Source organism: Vespula vulgaris, chromosome 1 (assembly GCF_905475345.1).
Source record: "Vespula vulgaris chromosome 1, iyVesVulg1.1, whole genome shotgun sequence".
Lineage (NCBI taxonomy): Eukaryota > Metazoa > Arthropoda > Insecta > Hymenoptera > Vespidae > Vespula > Vespula vulgaris.
Window position 1 is genome coordinate 2,763,684 of NC_066586.1, and position 18,063 is coordinate 2,781,746.

The following is an 18,063-nucleotide window of genomic DNA, read 5'->3' on the forward strand; positions in this document are numbered from 1 at the left end:
GCCATCAGCACCACCCACACTCTCATCCTCCTCCTTTTTTTTTATATCTTTTTCTTTTTCTCTCTTCACTAACACGTCCGCGCTAATTTCAAAGTAAAGTGTGTATATATATATGTATGTATGTATGAGTACGCGTAAATATATATATATATATATGTATACGTTTCATAGAAGAAACGTGTTAGCTTACAATTTCACCAAGGAACCGCTCTTATTTCGTATTCTTCCGCGACGCTATCACATTTACGAGACTATTCTTTTCTTCCTAGTCCTCTTCTTCTTTTTTCCTTTTCTTTTCTTCAAGGCAAAATGTCGGTGAGCCAGCACCGTACACGGCTAAGACTCCTTTTGCTTTTGCAGTCGCAGCTGAAAGATCATGGATTGCGAATCGAACAGCCCGAAGATAAGAGGGTAAGGAACGTCGCGTTCGAAATTCACCGAATTCGGCTTACACCGATTTTCGATTCTCCATTTATCTATCGGCACGACGTTCCAAGTCGTATTCCTTTTGAAAGAAAAGTCGTCGTCGTTTAACGAGTCAGCCCTTTTTTTGATAAAATAGATATACATTTCTTGAAGTTCTTTTAATTAGCGATCCATAGATCGTTATGTTATGTATAAGTATAGATCTGTGAATCTTTTCTTTTTTTTTTTTTATTCTTCTTTAAATCCATCTCTTACTCAATATAAACAAAAGATATTTATCATATAATATCTATGGGAAATGTAACAAGTTCCCTATAAGTATAAGAATTGTCTATATTTGCTATAGAGCAAGACTTTCGCCATCAAGAGACAGTTCGACGAGAACGACGTCGAAGATAATGGGCTGCATTGACTATCCGACCGGCAGAGTAATCCGATATCTCGATGGGGTGCTCGAATAATTCATCGACGCAAATAGAATAATGGTTTCATCGAACGTAACGCGAAGGCATGCGACAAAGCTCTCTCTCTTTCTCTCTCTTTCCCTCTCTCTCTCTTTCTCTCTCTCTCTTTCTCTCTTTCTCTCTCGATACGACGACGTTTCTCGTTATTTGGTATTATTAATAAAATTGATAGAAATCTTTGTTCCTTTCGATGCTATATACGAAATCGATACATTTTTAATATCGCTCCAATATCGATTTTATATAACTCGGCAATTCACACAAAAGATAATATTACCTACGCTCGAATAATTAATCTTGGTTATAATTAATGATATGCGAAACGAAAATCCGCGTACAACAGGTGGAATTGGAGGACACGAGCGGAGTAAAGGGTGAATTATATTAAGCAGGGTCAACGACGGTAAAATTAATTAATTATAATCATATCCGGGGCTCTCGAAAACGTAGTACGGTTAAATGCCGTTGGCCGAACGTCGGTCGAATTATAAATTGCGTTTCGTTCGACGAAGAAGCCAACGTCGGGAGGCAGCGCAGGGCTTATTAATCGTTTCCTGTGTGCCCAGTAACGCCTCTGTGGAGAAATAATCGTCGAATCGTCCTATAATGATATATATATATATATATATATATATATATATATATATATATGTATGTATGTATGTATATATATTTATTATAGTGAATTTCATATCGACGAGAACTCGAATTAGTCCGAAACGACAAATCCTCGTTATCCCTACTTAACAAGAGTATCAAATGCTGACCATTTTAAGGACGTTCCACTCAAAGGTACTTATCTATTAACGTTGTAATATCATACGATATTAATCTAACGATCGTTATTATAACTACATAGGAAATATAAACAATCTTAAAGAAATAGGAGAGCTGTTGCTATTGTCATCGATTGCTGCTCGTTTATGATATATTAAAATCGCGTTTTGAGATCTAGCTTACGATTCATCATAGACTCGATTCATAGACGAAGAAAGCTCGGCTACGAATCGTTGTGCAATTTATCGCAGCTTCCAAGGCATCGTGGCACTCGAGATTACGTTCGCGGAATTTCGCGACATTCCAATGCCCAGGGAAGCTCCATCGCATTCCAGCCGTCGAGAGGAGCGAAAGGTCTTACGATGTCACCCTCTCTCTCTCTCTCTCTCTCTTTCTCTCCATATATATATATATATATATATCTTTTTATCTCTCTCTCTTTATCTCTCTTTTCTCGATAGAAAAGAAAGTCATTCTCGTTTTTCTCGCGCTCTATTCGCGCTTACACAAAAACGTAGCATCCCTTCCCACCAATCCTTATGGCACCTGAGTCCGAGAGAAGGAATAGGTTCTTCTGCCTAAGGATACGACGATGGTATGCGGCGTAAAGGATAAGAAGAGAAGATGAGGAAGAACTTTGGGAAAGGAAAGACTGCTGAAAATATCCGATTCCTTTCAACAAAATCGAATGAATCAACAACGCTGATATCGAAGGTTCGCGGTAACAATGCTTTCTGCCACGTCGGTCGATCTGGTTCTTGGATTCGCGAGGGTGACCCTTCATTGACGTTCGTATAAGGGCTGAGGTCTACTTCTTACACGTACCGAACGATCGAAGGGATTCCGATAGAAAGACATATCTAAGGACCTTTCGTAAAATTTCTCCGAAAAGAAGAACGTCTACTTTTACATTAACAATTTTTCTTTTTACATTAAAAATGTATACGAAACGTGTATCGATCGTGTGATTCTTTTATTTTTGTCTCTTTCTTTTCTTTCTTATATTGCAAATACATGTATCGTAAATTTGAGATATTATATTCGATAATTATCATATTCATTGAAACGAATGAATGGGTATATTTTATATACATACATACATACATACATACATATACATATATATACGAAGCTGGAGAAATTAATCGATGAACGGATCGCATTCAAAAGAAATCGGTCAAAATCCTACTCAATTAGTCGATTAGAGGATGGACATTTACGCTTTTCGTGCGCCACGTAACGTTTATGCTTATATATTATCGAGGGTAGAAAGGAGGAGTGGGAGAAGCGCGGTAGGGTGCGCTTGGTGGGGGAGAAGACACAGCGAGATCCGCGAAGCTCCGATCAGTTACGTGTAGCGCGCGAGACGATAAAGTTCGTCGGTGTGTCGGTCGCGTGTGCATTCGCGGTGTGCTTCTCGTTTTTTTTTTTCATTTCTCGTTTTGAATCATTTCTTTTTCTTTTCATTTCTCTTTCTCTCTTTTTCTCGTCTCTTTCCTTCTCACTTTTTTCTTCTTTCTTTTTTATTTTCTTTTATTTTTTCTTTTTCTCTCGTTCTCCTTTCCTCTTTCATAGCATTCCTCGATCGGTATCTTTATTATTTATATATCGAAAGAACGAACTATAATAAAATCGGTGTGGTGCGTGTATCCAATAGTGAACAAAGTGTCAAAACATCCTGTCAATGTGTAAACTAGTGCAAAAGAAATTGAAAGATTTCGAATTTAATTCGATAAAATACAACAAAAAAAAGAAAGAAAGGGAAGAAAGTAAAAAAAAAAAAAAAGAAAAAAAACACATCGACGTACTCGGAGATACCCTTGTTATCCTAGAAGTTACGATTTTAGCAGTTCAAAGTTGGGATACCTGACAGCTGTCAACATCGAATTCAAAGAATCGGTAAGATGTTGTTATTGATTGATCTATTTATTATAACTATTTTCTTTTCCCTTTCGTTCAATGCGAAACAATCAATATCTCTAAGAGATGTTTTCAATGAGTTCGAAGTTACGATCGAAAGGTACGTTCTGCGATTGTCTTTGAATTTATTTTGAAGAAGGATATAAGAGAAGTGTAATGTATTATATTTACGTAAGACAGGGGAATGTCAAGTCGATTTCTTTCTTTTCTTTTTTTTGTTTTATCTCTTCTGCGGCCGCGCTAAACGGAGGATCGAAGGATCGAACGAAATAGTCAAGCGTCGTTAATGGACGGAACGAACGAACGAACGAACGAACGAACGAACGAACGAACGAACGAACGAACGAACAAACGGTGGAGGTTAGCAAGCGTCGATTATATCGAGCTTCGACGAGCCAACCGATGATTTAGAGAAGCGTAGACCGCACACGAAGTCGCGTGTGACTGACGCACTGACGCGCGGACAATGCGCGGAATTTCGGTTTTGAATTTTGCGTGACGTGACACACGTCGCCGTGGTGGATGTAGTGCGCCCGTTGCAATGACGTTTGGCTTTGACTGAGTGGCCGTTTAGAGTGCCGTATCTCTGTCATGTGAGAGGGGAAGAAGGAGAGGACCTGATTTATGTTGCCGTGTTCCAAATTTTCTCGACTGGATCGTGGTGTTCATCGGTGAGTAGAGCATTTTTATCTTCTCGAATATATCCGTCTATTACTTTTCTAATAATCGATCAGAACAATGATTATATACGTAGTAGATATATTACGTCTCTAAACGTATCCGATAAAGATCGAATCAGATGAAAACTCGATCGAGATCTTATCTGTTAACGTTCCTCTTACGATCTTTATATTACGATAAGTTCATTTTTTGTCGATCTTTCGTTTTCTTTTTTTATTCTTTCGAGTAAGGTAAAAGAGTATTTAGTGTATTATATAGAGTGTTGTATCGAGTACTCTTATAGGGGAAATTCAACGATAGAAGAAAATCCTTTGTTATTGTATGTACTCGTCGTCTGGATACGATCCCTTTTAATCGTAAAAAAAAAGAAAAAGGAAACTCTGGTCCACGGAGCGATCGACGATTGTGATATATATAACTTTATATGTATGAACGTACGTACGTACGTACGTACGTAGGTACACATGAACAGGTGAACGATACAATCGCTCTCAGGTACCTATAGGAAAAAAAAGAAAGAAAAAGAAGAAAAAAAAAAAAACAAGAAATTGAAATTCTTATCCCTGGCGTACACGGCGAGTGCTCCCGTTTGAAAAGCTCACGGAATCGCATAAAAGCCTCATCAGAAGGAACGATCGCTCGAATATTCTCGTTGAAGGCTCGATGGCTACGCGAGGATAGGAAGGGTTGGTCGGTGGAGATTGAGATGATGGTGGTGGTGGTGGTGGTGGTAGTGGTGGTGGTGGTGGTGGTTGTGGTGGTAGTGGTAGCGGAGTTGGGATCTAGCGGGAGGGGTTGCTGCAAAGGGGCCGCGGAAGAAGAGGCAAGAGGCGGAAGAAGCAAGAAGCGGAGGAACGGAGGAGGAGGGCATGGTTTGGTGAACGCAGGGGGTGGGCAACATAAAAGGCCAGCAACCCCTATTCCACGCAGCCTTCAATTGTTTCGGCCAGGCAACGTTCATCTGTTTTTCTTTGCGTGCGCTTTTGCACGTTTCTTTCCCCTTCGTTCCTCTCTCTCTCTCTCTCTCTCTCTCTCTCTCTATTTTTTTCTCTCTCTCCTGACTTTTGTTCGCGCCACGCACGTCAAATGTAGAAGTTCCCTTCTCCTCTTCCTCCTCCTCTTTCTCTTTCTCTCTTTTTCTTTTTCTTACCTACTACCGTGTTCCTCTCTTTTTCTCTACCCCCTTGGTTTTTTCATTCTCTTTCCCTCTCGATGTCTTTCGCCTTCTCTTTTCACCCTGTCACTCTACTATGACTCTCTTCCTTCTCTCTCTTTCTCTTTTTCTGTTTCTCTTTCTCTTTCTCTCTCTCTCTCTCTCTCTCTCTCTCTCTCTCTCTCTCTCTCTCTCTCTCTTTTTCCATCCATTTCGTTTTCTCCGAGCAAGGTGTATTAAAATCGACTATTGTTGCGATGGGTGGAGGGAAGATGGCGGTGGCGGCCTTCAATGCGACCGCGAGAATTACGCTCCCGATGCTTTTGAAATAATATCCTCTCTCAGCACACCCTGCGTTCGTTCGGTGTGCTTCGCGCGATATATCGTATATGTATAGGTACATTGCTATCCGGCACAGAGTACGAGAGGCGCGCGGGAACACGTGCGGGACTCTCTTTACGCGGGATTTTTTTTCTTTTTGTGTTCTTTTTTCGGTTTGTCTTTTTTACTTTTTATTTTTGATTTTTTTTCTTTTTTTTCTTTTTTTCTTTTTTTCCTAGACTTTTTTCCTTTTTTTTTTTCTTTTTGTTTGGAGAGCGAATGAAACGACACGTAAGATTCAATACGTGCGAACATTTCAATGTTATCTTTGACGTTTAGACTGTGCAGAGGACATTTGTATTGTATTTTTGAAAAAATCTTTTATATAATTCGAGCGATATGAATGTAACGTGTTTAATGGGGGTTCCACTATAAATTGCTGCGTGGGAATTATCATAGAAAAAACATTTGGTGTTCTTGTTAGAAGAAAATTCAATGAAGTAGTTCGACACGGTCGCCCTTCTACGATACGATGGTTCGATTAAACGGTGCCATCTGCAAAGCTGAAGTTTTATGAAAAATGTGCTTCGACATAGGGCAGCCAGTCGATAGTTCGATGCTACATTATCGATTATTCTTTTCCCGTGGTATTCAATCGGTTCCCGTATCGAAAAAAGGACTATATCGATGATACTTGAAAAATAGAACAAAAAAAGCTCATTTTATGAGAATAAACGTATAGCAATATTTTCTTATCGTTCTTATCGTTTAGATCATCCAAATCAATAGTAAATAAACAAAAGGATGGAATAAGTATCCTCGAGCTTATACGTATCTTGAAAGTTTTGACGAATAACGTTTGCGATTCTTACGTTGGATTTCTTCGGAGCGTTACAGGGCTCGTTCTAGCCATTAGAATTTATTCTTAGAACGCTTTTCCAACGGCTCATTAGACGCGATTCACATTCTCGTCGTTGGTAAGATAGATGGAAAGAGAGGGAGAAAAGAGTTGAAAATGGGGGAAAGGAGTGGAAAATGAGAAAGAGAAAGAGAGAGAAGAAGAAGACGAATGGAAAGACGAACCCCTTTTCCCTTGGAGTACCTTCGAGTTCTGTTGAGAGAGAGAAAGAGAGAGTGAAAGAAAAAGAAACAGAGAGAGAGAGAGAGAGAGAAAGAATCGGTCGATATCGTGGCACACGACATAGGACCGAATCGGCCATGCAGGATGTCCCTCCGATTGCAGCGTATGCGAATAAATCGTGGCTTCGTTACACGCGACTCGAAGGCGGCAAACAAATAGGGTTAATTCCACGTGCGCCCGGTAGCCTGAATACGTCGTTTCCGAATGGAGGTAATTCCGGTGACAATGTGGCCTTTGATTTCATAGAACCGCACGGTTGAATGACTACCCCGTCTCTACCTTTCACCTCCTCGCCCTCAACCTCCCTCCTCCTCCCCTCCTTCTCTGCCTCTCTCTCTCTCTCTCTCTATCTCTATCTTTTCCATCTCCATCCTTCTTCCCTCCCTCCGCACTTTTAACGCCCCTGATATCTTTCGCTCGTCCCTTCGACTCTCGCGAAAATCCTCTTTCACTTTGACACTAACGTTTCTACCAATTGCGCCAGCAGCAACAGCAAAACCAGTAGTAACAGTACCGGCAACGAACGTACATATAATAAAGTCAGTCCGCCATCGGCTTTGGTCGGCTACGGAGGGGGCGAAAGGACTTTGTTCGGTAACTAGCGATTCATACGAAATCGCGAATCCGCGTTTCTCCAGCACTCTAAACTCTTCCTTTTTCTTTCTTTTTTTTTCTTTCTTTCTTTTTTTCTTTCTTTCTTTTTTTTCATTTTTATTTCCTTCCTGCGTTTTACCATCCTGCTCGCTTACCTTGCTTCTTTCTTTTAGTTACTTCACGTAGGTATGTATATCGCTCACATTGATAGATCGTGAATAATGTGCTCTTTTCTATCCATTGAATTTTAATAGCTCGAGCTTTAAATGGACATTACGTGAAACGAGATGGATCATCGTTTTCAAATCGTTCGTATATAGAATATATGATTTAGCAATCGGGATATCGTATCGATCGGATATATCGTAATATTTCTTTTTAAGAGCATCCAGAAGAAGAAAAAGAAAAAGAAAAATGTGTGTGGTAGGTAGATAGGTAGGAATCGTAGTTACGTATACAAATACGTGAAAAGCAGGAAACGTGGGAAAGGAGGCGAACCGTGTTGGTACGGCTTTAAACAAATCGCCTTCGAGAAGCAAACGAGCGAATGCTCTTTCCCTAATGTAGGGAAAAATGTATCGCAGCGGGTAGCAAATCCACGTATTATGCAGGACGATGAGAAAACCTTAGACGAGTTACCTACCCTCGAAGCTGGTACCTTTCGATCCTTATTGATATGCTACGGAACTGTAGAAATCGTAGTTATTATTTCGAGTTATGTATGTCGGAGGGTATAAGATTCGCCATTATTATTTTCTCTTTCTTTCTTTCTTTACGTGATCGAATGGAACATTACTTAAAGTAAGTACATAACCAACCGCTGGTAGAAACACGATGACGAATAACTCGTTTCCTACTGGGCCTCTTACCCGCCAAAGGATTGATCCAATAGAGGTAAGCTAAGGATTCCTTTCCTCTAAACGAAACGTTCGATACGCTCCGACTTTTCACTTATGTTAGTCCCCTTGCACTTTTCCACTCTCATTCGAGCTTTTAACGTACTTTTCTAAGAACCTTGTCATGTTCAGGTTGCGCGGCATGTAAATGATATAGAGTGACAAGAATCGTGGCGAGAAGGAGAAAGAGAGAGAGAGAGAGAGAGAGAGAGACAGAGAGGAGGGGAAAGGAGTGGAGGTGAAGGAGGAAGCGAGAAAAAGAGAGAGAGAGAGAGACTAGGAAGAGAGGGACGAGAGAGAGGACCGCGCCAAAGGAAGAAGAACGCGAAGTCGGGGGAAGAGTTTTCGCCGCATTCGATGCTTCTCCGGCTTGGAAATATTTCCGAGGATTCAGCGAGTTTATTAAGGCTATTCAGAGCGTCTCTGCCTCTGAGACAGCATTGTGGATACAATTTAGTCTTATTCATCCCTTCGCGGATGTCTAAATATTTTCAACCCTCCTCTCTACTCTTCTTCCTCGCGTCTATCCACCGCCCTTTCCCGACTGCGTTCTCTTCTCTTTTTCTTTCGTTTCTCGTGCCTCTCTCTCTCTCTCTCTCTCTCTCTCTCTCTTTCTCTCTCTCTCTCTCTCTCTCTCTCTCTTTCTCTCTTAGCTCACCAAACATTGCCAACGGAATGACGTTTAGGCCACTTCGAGCCGCAAATTTGCAGGAAAATATATCTTTCCATGCGATTTACATCTCGCGAACCACCATAGTAAAATCTCCCATGCGTTTCACAAGGAAAGTTTCCGTTCAAAAGCGTACAGTGTTATAATTTTATTAAGCTACACGATTGTTTTTTATAATATCCATCGAGAAACAATATTTATTCGTGAAATATACGTTCCTCTTCCCTTCTATAACCGGTTAGATTTCTTGAGAGTTTTTCAACGGCATTTCGAATTGAAATCGTTACTGCTCCAAGATCGTCGAATAACCATTCCGTAGAAACGATATATTCAATCTCGATGTCGATCAAACGAAAGGTTTCTTCTCCTTTTCGAGCCATTCTAAAGCATTCAACCGTACTTCAAGCATAGCCGATCTCTCTCTCTCTCTCTCTTTCTTTCTATCTCGTTTCCCTCCCTTTTCAGCAGGTGAAATTAATTTTCCACCCCTCCTCTCTCCTCTCGCTTTACCACCCTCTCAACCCCCTTCTTCTTTTTCTTTCTCCTTTTACTCGGAGCATGGTCGCGATGAATCCTTCGACATCAAACGATTCTTTCTCGAGGCGTAGTTGTCGGCGGCCATTGTCACGCTGGATAACGCGTTATGTAAAGCGGCTTCTCTTAGCTGTATATACCTCGTTCTTCCCCCTTTGCCTACTTCTTCCATTTTCACTAACGGTCGCCTTCGCTAACCGCGTCCTTGATCGCTTTTCCTACCGATTCTGGTCGCTAAAGGGAATCCTATTCTCGTTCGATAATATTTGCGCTTCAAAGACCATACCTTTCAATATTTTTATCCATACGATTTCTATACGAGATGATGACGATGATAACGTCATCGTGACAGTTTCATCGATCTCAATTTTTTTTTTTTTACTTCTCTCTCTCTCTCTCTCTCTCTCTGTTCTTTTTTCTTTTTCTTTTTTTTCTTTTTTTATTTTTACGCGAACAAAATTCTCCGCAAAATCTAGCGGACTTTTATGGAATTGATAAATCGTGTCTCACGCGTATCGTTTTAGTGACTTTTGAATGCTTCTCGTTATTACGTTAAAAGTCGTACAATGAAAGAAGGAAGAAAAGAAAGAAAGAAAAAAGAAAAAGATGGAGATACCAGAGAGGAGAAAAGAAACGGGACGAGGAAAGAAGCAAACGGAGTAAAACGAATAGCCGTCCTCCAGTTGACTCCTGCGAATCGATCCTTCGTCATATTCTTCTGATAATATTTAATTTAAATTCTATGCCGCATATTCACCGCGTAATATCGTTGTCGATGGTGCCTCGAAGTCCGTTTAAAACGCGCTCTGCACGTAATCGACTATTTTTTTTTTTTTCTTTTTTTTTTCATGAAAGGCCGCCTGTCTCTCTTTCTCTCTTTCTCTCTTTCTCCGTTCTCCGTTCTCCGATGCGAGAACAAGATCGCAAATTTGTCGTGTATTTTCTCTTTTAGAAAGATGAATCATCAATGACATATTAACATATAAGGAGAATGAAAAGCAATAATACCATTTAATCAGATCATCCCTTTCATTTCTTTTTTTGTTTATTTTTTTTTTTTTTTATTCAAGCATACAAATTTTACTCGTTCATAGTAATTTTATTCATATGTATTATAGGAAGAGAAAAAGAAATCGTTTCTTTAATTCGTACACGAATCGTAATGATAGCATATTGTATAATCATAGCGATTGATGCATAATAAGAACGAATACTTACGCAGATAGAGAAAAAAATATATAAAAAATAAAAGTGATACCTTTATTAAAATTACAAAAAGAAAAATAGAAAATAATTCAAGGGGATTCTTGGAATAGACTTTTTTTTAAAGATATTATTATAAAGTCTATGACGATGCTGCGTCGTCATAGATTTTGTATTCTGTTTGATGCCTGTGTATTTGCAAACTTCAAGGCGCCATAAACTCGATGAAATATCGATGAAAAGGTACATTGTAGGTATTCGTTGAATTCATATTTCTATTCTCTTAAACTTTTGTTAGCCTTTAAATATCGTTTTCCATTAAAAAAAAAAAAATGTTTATAACTTCCGTATCTTGACAACAGCATCTTCTGTATTTTGACACGAATCCGAATTAGTTCCACTGTGCCTTAATAAATTGAACGAATGGTAATTAAAAACAGCGTTTTCCCCACGAATTTTCGTGGTCGCAAATTTTCGTCCGATTTTACTGATCAAAGAATAAATATACAATATATTTGTTCGAAGAATAAATATATATATTTTTGTTCATACAGAGATTATTCGCAACTTTCAAAGTGTACCTTTATTCATACGATAATTAACCTTAAAAAACATTTATTCAATCGGACATGATTTTTGCGAAGAAGATAACATTTTTGTAATTCGAAGCTCAAGAACAATGATTTCTCGTACAACAAAACAAAAACAAAACAAATTAAAAAAGAAATATCCTTCGAAAGAGTTCCCTTATATCAGCAAAGTCAACAACAAGAATTGCGAATATGAGAATTCATGGCGTGAACAAGCCTTGCAAACGCATAGAAAAAGAAGCGACTCCGAATCCCCATAAAAGGAGGATATGTATTGATATTAGCGAGTCGATAAAACTTGGACAAAATGGCAGGAGTATAAAAGTATATAGAAGGTGGGTGGGATGAGAGTGAGGAAAGGAGGGAACAGTAGTGTAGTTGAAAGATTTGAAAGATGAAACTGTAGTGTGGACTCTTTCGAGATCTCCTCTTCGTCCGTCTCTCTCTCTCTCCCTTTCTCTCTCTCTTTCTCTCTTTCTATTTCTCTCTCTGCGTCCCTGGTGAAGGGAGGAACTCGGAGGATCCCGCCACTCTTTGAGTCACTCTCGCTTCGCGCATTGTTTACAGAGTGATGAGTCTTCACGCTGGCGCGAGTGCGCGCCTCTCTCTTTCTCCATATCCGTCTCCCTCGGTCCCATTTCATTCCATTCTTCCGCGTTCCCGCCATTGTTCCGTCCTTCCCTTTATACGGAATAAAGTATCAAGCGGCCCGGCACAATGTACCCCTGTCTTTCTGGGCTTCCTTTATCTCTCTCTCTCTCTTTCTCTGTTTCTTTCTCTCTCTCCTTTTCTCTCTCTCTCTCTCCTTTTCTCTCCCTTTCGCGATATCTTTGTAACGCCATGGTCCGTTTTAAGAAGCAGTTAGAACGTCCCTAAGCTTCGAAAAATTGTCCATACCCTTCTTATGATTTTCCCTTACGATCTATGAAGAAACCACCGCGACGTGTCAATATACGTCTAAAGTAAGTACCTACGTTGCATGACTTTTCATCGTGGAAAAATTCAATCATTTCTAAGAACGAAAATGTTCAATGGTAAGTCAGCCGACACAGGAGAGAAAGGGAACGTAGTATTCGCGAATTCTCCGTGAAAAATTTTATGAAAGGAGGAATTCAAGGGTAGGAAGAGGTAGAAGGAGAAAGAGAAAGATGAGGGAAAAGAGGAAGAAGAGGAAGAGAAGGTTGTGGTAATAAAAGAAAAGGAAAGGAAAAAGAAAAGGAAGCAGGAAGAAAAGAAAAGAAACGTGCTCGTCGATCGTCTTCTTTCTCTTCGAGCAACCGCGGTAAGATAGCGTGCTTGCTAGAAAGAAAGACTACTGTGCACCCGCTCCCCATCAAAAGGTATTTAAATCCTCGACTCTCGGCGCCTCGTAACGCCTCGTAATCTCGTTCGTGGCAAAAGAACTCTTTTCTCTTCTTTATCCTTCCTTCTATACTCTCTTCTAGCTCTTCTTCTTCTTCTTCTTCTTCTTCTTCTTCCTCTTTTCGAGATTTCTTCTTCCCCTTACTGCTATCCTTGTCTCCCTCAGTCGCTCTCTCTCTCTCTCTCTCTCTCTTGCTCTCTCTATCTTTTTCTATCTTTCTCTTTCCCTTTTTCTCTATCTTTTATGTTAACGTGGAAGGAAAGAGAATCCTTCTCCTTTCGTACCTTCGCTCGGGTCCACGGTATGTATCAGTCTCGTAGAGTTGCACCGCACCCTCCCCCTCCTCGCGTGCTGCTATTTGCTAATAAGACTCCTTTCAGCGTGCACCTGGCCTTTGGAAAAGACGCCGGCGTTCGCAGCGCCGGCCGTACAATTCGTGCAATTTAATGCGATCTGAATGGTCGTAGCGATGGTGGTAGTGGTAGTGGTAGTGGTAGTGCTAGTGGTAGGAGTAGTATTAATTAACAGACGAGTTCCATTTACCAACTCGGGAGTCGCACTCGTTGTCCATTCTTTCGTCATTGCGATTGTACGTACACCAACGCGCTAGATGATCACGACGATGAGTAATCGTAACATAGAAAGAGAGAGAGAGAGAGAGAGAGAGAGAGAGAGAAGAAAAGAAAAGAAAAAAAGGGAGGGAGAATTTTACCACACGTTGATCTTTCGTGAAAGAAACAGAAATAAGTATGTATGTATATATATGTACGTATGTGTGTATGTATACGCGACGTCGTTAACGTAGAGTGGAATTTCCTTCCAATGCTTATATTCTATACTACATGAACCTGTCTGCACATATGCCAATGCACCGATGAATACCTGCAAAACGTTTTTTTTTTCTTTTTATTTTTTTTTGTCTTTTTTCTTTTTTTTTCTTTTTTTTAAAGTAAACGTTCAAAACCCCGACTCTCCTTAGGAATATATTTCGATGCTTTCATGAATGCCGCCGATGTAATTGTGCCTATCATTTTGCTTAATATAATCTTACCCAACTGGCATCACCATTCCCCTCCTTATTCCCCCCACTCCTTTCCCCCTAAAGTGTTCCATAAGGAGTAGAACGAACAAACGTTGCGAGGTTCCCTCCTACTCATCCCCAGGGATGATTTGACCGAATCCACAGTCACGCAAGGGTGCCTCGAAGGGGCACGAGACCTTACTTGTCATGTATATATTGTATATATATATGCATATATATATATATATATATAATATAGTGTATATATGTATATATATCTATGTGAGAATACAAGCTATGAAAGCAGGAATTATCATCGTTAGTCTTTATCTACAGCTAAGCATTACGAATGTATATACGGACGAAAGTTGTATATTTTATTTAGAGACTTATACAATCGCATTTCTCTTTCTTCTTTCATCTTTTTCCTTCTCTTTTTACTTTTTATTTTTATAATTTTTTTTTTTATTCTCTCGACATTTATTTTACGAATAATGAAGGTATTTCAAAGAACATATCGCATTTGCTAACTCGAAGTTTTCCTTCATCGTTACGACCTATGTATATGTTACTCATTAGAGGCTATTGTTTCCAACTTTTTTTCTGATTCGATCATAACAAGTGGCAATTAAACCTACACGAGCAATAAGGGCTGCTGGTCAACAGTAGCATCGATAACGAAACGAAAAATCGTAAAGAGTGAAGGACGAGAGGACGCGGGAGAAAGGTGCTGGAACCTGCGAAGAAAGGTGGCGCAGAGAGAGAAAGAGAGAGAAAGAGAGAGAGAGAGATGGTGGAAGGGATGAGAAAGAGAGAGAGATAGAGAGAAAGAAAGAGAGAGAGAGAGAGGAACTCTAAAGAGACGACGCACACGACGGCCAGGCGCTCGTGCCGGTACATTCACGTACACGACGCTGCGTGACGTCACCGCATTGTTAGACGAGCAAGCATTGTAGTCACTATTGTGAGTCTCCGCCATTATTCTAAGACAATCGTCTGACACAATGAGACGGACGGGGAGGATGAGCGAGGCGGCCGATTCTCTCTCTCTCTCTCTCTCTCTCTCTCTTTCTCTCTTTCGCTCTACCTTTTTCTCTCCCCCCCCTCTCTCTCTCTCTCTTTCTCTCTCTCTCACCACCCTCTCTCGTTTTCTTTCTCTTTCTCTTTTTCCGTCTCCCTCTCGCATAAAACGCGCGTATACCGGTCCACTCTCTTCGGCCGGTACTTTTGGTATTCTTTTGCATAGTATTGCGAAGTCCCATCGTCTCTTCTATTCTTGCGTTCCTTCTTTGGTTCGCCGTTCGTGACTCTGCTCTAGCGATACAAAGATATTGAATGGCAGGAGAAAAGAAGAACAGGACGGTAAGAAAATCCCCCATGAATTATCCCATTATTATTATTCTCTTTCGCATTTCGAAGGACCTTTACTTTTGTAGACGATCTTTTCGCAGTCGTCGATGTTTCCTCTTATGGTAATGATTTATTTAGATTGGAAGAAATTATCAGGGGCTGATGTGTGAGGATCGATCGTAAAACGTTCTCGGAAGGGACATGAATCGGAGTCAATTCGATCGAATCAATCATAATTAAACAAAGTCGTACCTCGAGCTCTACTGACACGACGCGTAGTCTTTGGTCCTCCTGCTTTTCCTTCATTATCTCCCTCTTTAACTCTCTCTCTCTCTCTCTCCCTCTCTCATCCCCTCCCCCTTCCCTCTCATCACCCATCCACCCTCTTTCTCTCTCTCTCTCTCTCTCTTTCTCGCGCGTTACCCCTCCCTCCTCGCCGTTCCTCTCTCCCTCCTTTCTTCGTACCTCGTCGTGGAAGTGCAGGGGATGAAAGGAGAACAAGAGAAGTACAGACAATGGATTCGGCTCGCGGCTGTGTTGGTGGCGCTGCATTGTCGCTCGGCATTGTTGCGGCCCGGTTATTGTGTCGCTGTTTTGTGACCGATCGCAAGGTGGCGCGCCTCGTGGGCACGGACCCCCGGCCACGATCGTTAGGCACGTCCGCGATTATTTCGGAGAACGATCGTTCGACGATAAACTTAAAGGTACGAAAGGCGCCTCCAGGAAGGTCGCGTTAAGGCCGCGAAAACGAAAAAGAAAAAAAGAAAGAAAAAACAAATAATTCGGTAACAACAACATTATTGCGACTCGTTGCGTTTGGGTTGAGCCCCATAGAACACTGTGAGTAATAGGGATTATCACGATTAATGATAATCTATGAAAAACCTGAACAACTTACAGAATTTTATATGTATGTAAATCATTTAATTTCTTATATCTCGAGAGAGTGATCGTTTTAACGTAATTGTTTTTTCTCCCTTCGGAAATCTGAACGCAATGATAGCGAAGTATTCTTCTAACGGATGTACTTCGTGCAAAGGAAGAAGAGTTTTGAGAAGTAACGGTAGCCGCCCCGTAGCTGGCCTTCGTTGCCACGGAGTTGGTGCTTCCAGGCGCCGTGGAGAAGGCCATTGTGAAAGCCTTGCAACCGGCATTCATGGGAATGAATGTGCCCTCCGGACCGACACAGTCTCAGATGTAAGACACAAGAAGCATAAAAGAGTTGCCATTATGCGAAGCTTAAATAACAGTTGCGCGCGAGCGAGCTACTCTTAGGTCGACGGCGACGACGACGACGATGACGAAGACGTCGACAGAGACGTCGACGAACGAAACGTCGTCGCATATACCAATGAAGAAAAGAGAGAGAGAGAGAGAGAGAGAGAGAGAAAGGGAGGAAGAGGGAGAAAGAGAAAAGTGCTTGCATTCTGTAAGCCGGCAAATTTCTATGGACCGTTTGTGGCGCTCCTCCTGCTTCGCGTGCGGCCACTTCTCCCTCTTTTTCCTCTTTCTCTCTTCCTCTTTTCCTCTCTCTCTCTCTCTCATTCATTCGTTCGTTCGTTCGTTCGTTCGTTCTTTCTTTCGTTCTTTCTTTCGTTCTTTCTTTCGTTCTTTCTTTCTTTCTTTCTTTTCTTCCCCTCGCTCGCCATGCTCTTTTCCTCTTCGAAAGTTCTTTCTTCTACCTGCCTCTTCTTCCTCCTCCACTTCTTCTTCGTCTTCTTCGCATCTTCTTACGCTCCTTAGCCTTCTTTCCTGCCGCTTCTCCTTCTTCGTATTTTCTTTCAAACTCTTTAGAGCGCGTTCTCCCTTTCTCTCTCCTCTTTCTCTTTCCTCTCTCTCTCTCTCTCTCTCTCTCTTTTTCTCTACCGTTGCCTGTAGAATCCGCTTCACAAAGATGACGACAAGTAAGAGTCGCGACGCCGCGCCGTCGGGACGTATTTTTATCGTCGCAAACGTGCCCGATGTTTTTTCGTTTTATTCCGCTGCACCTGTCGCTTCTTATATACATACACTATTTATTAAATGCTAATTATCAGCAGTGCATTCTCGCGCAAGTCGAGGAGAAAACTCGTATAGAAAAGATTTAGTACGAAGCGACCGATGGTTGGACGAGAAGGAGAAGGAGAAGGAGGAGGTGAAGGTGGAGGAAGAGAAATGGAGAAAAAGAAGAAACAACGCGAGAATCCAGGAGTAGGAGAGGGAAAGGGAGAAAGGGTGGAAGTGGAACTTCCGTAAGACGATACTCGAGCGCTCGAGTATCTCCCCTCTCTTTTGGCCGTGTCTTTTAACAGTGCGCGGGGGATGCTGCGAGAATCCGTTCGTCTCGAGTGTAGTACATTTGCAATTTAAACTTTGACTCGAGCATCTTGACACCTTCAGCGTAATTAGAGTGTTGTTTGTAGGTTCGTTTTTAAGAGCGCTTTCAGTATTTTTATCCTCCGAATTCTTTTTTTTTTTCTTGTTTTTTCTCTCTCTTTTTCTTTCCCTTTTCGTGCTTTCGCGTTTGATTATTATCGACGGATTTATTACGTTCGAAATTATTCATTCCTTATTATCGATATTTTGTAATTTCGATTAATAATTAATACGCGTTAATTCGATAGAGAATTTAGGGACAAAAAAATACGATCAATTACGATGGTCAATAATCCGAATAGCGCAACGATCCCCTTCGACACCGAAAGGCAGTGTGAGAGAAGCTTAAGTCGAAGCAAGTAGAAACAACAGGTGCACGCCAGACGAGTCGTGCCGGTGGCCCGGGGGGCTATATCCCTCAACCCCTTGACTCGCAACCCCTCCAGAACTCGCGGTTGTGTCAGGCGTTGGCCTCTGGCATTGCAGTTGGTAGCACGCGTTACTCTCATCCCTGATCTCTCCTCTGATCCCTCCAGTTTATCCCGCAAAGCGGTTACCCGCCTTTCGCTTCTACCCTGAACATTTTCACTGATCTTTTCGCCTC

At 41.2% G+C, this 18,063-nt stretch overlaps 1 protein-coding gene across 12 annotated transcripts in view; it reads left to right on the plus strand.

Annotated features, from left to right (window-relative positions):
• The first annotated feature begins 2,968 nt into the window (after positions 1–2,968).
• Positions 2,969–18,063, plus strand: part of LOC127066588 (transcription factor SOX-2-like) — a 302,397-nt gene continuing 287,302 nt past the window's right edge. Inside the window, exons 1-3 of one of the 12 annotated variants that reach the window (XR_007782444.1) lie at positions 2,997–3,075; positions 3,243–3,566; positions 3,846–4,258. The gene's annotated coding sequence lies outside the window, so the exon portion shown is untranslated. Of the gene's footprint in view, positions 3,567–3,837; positions 4,259–18,063 lie in introns of all 12 variants that reach the window. The other 11 variants (XR_007782445.1, XR_007782446.1, XR_007782449.1 and 8 more) reach the window with 11 other exon arrangements.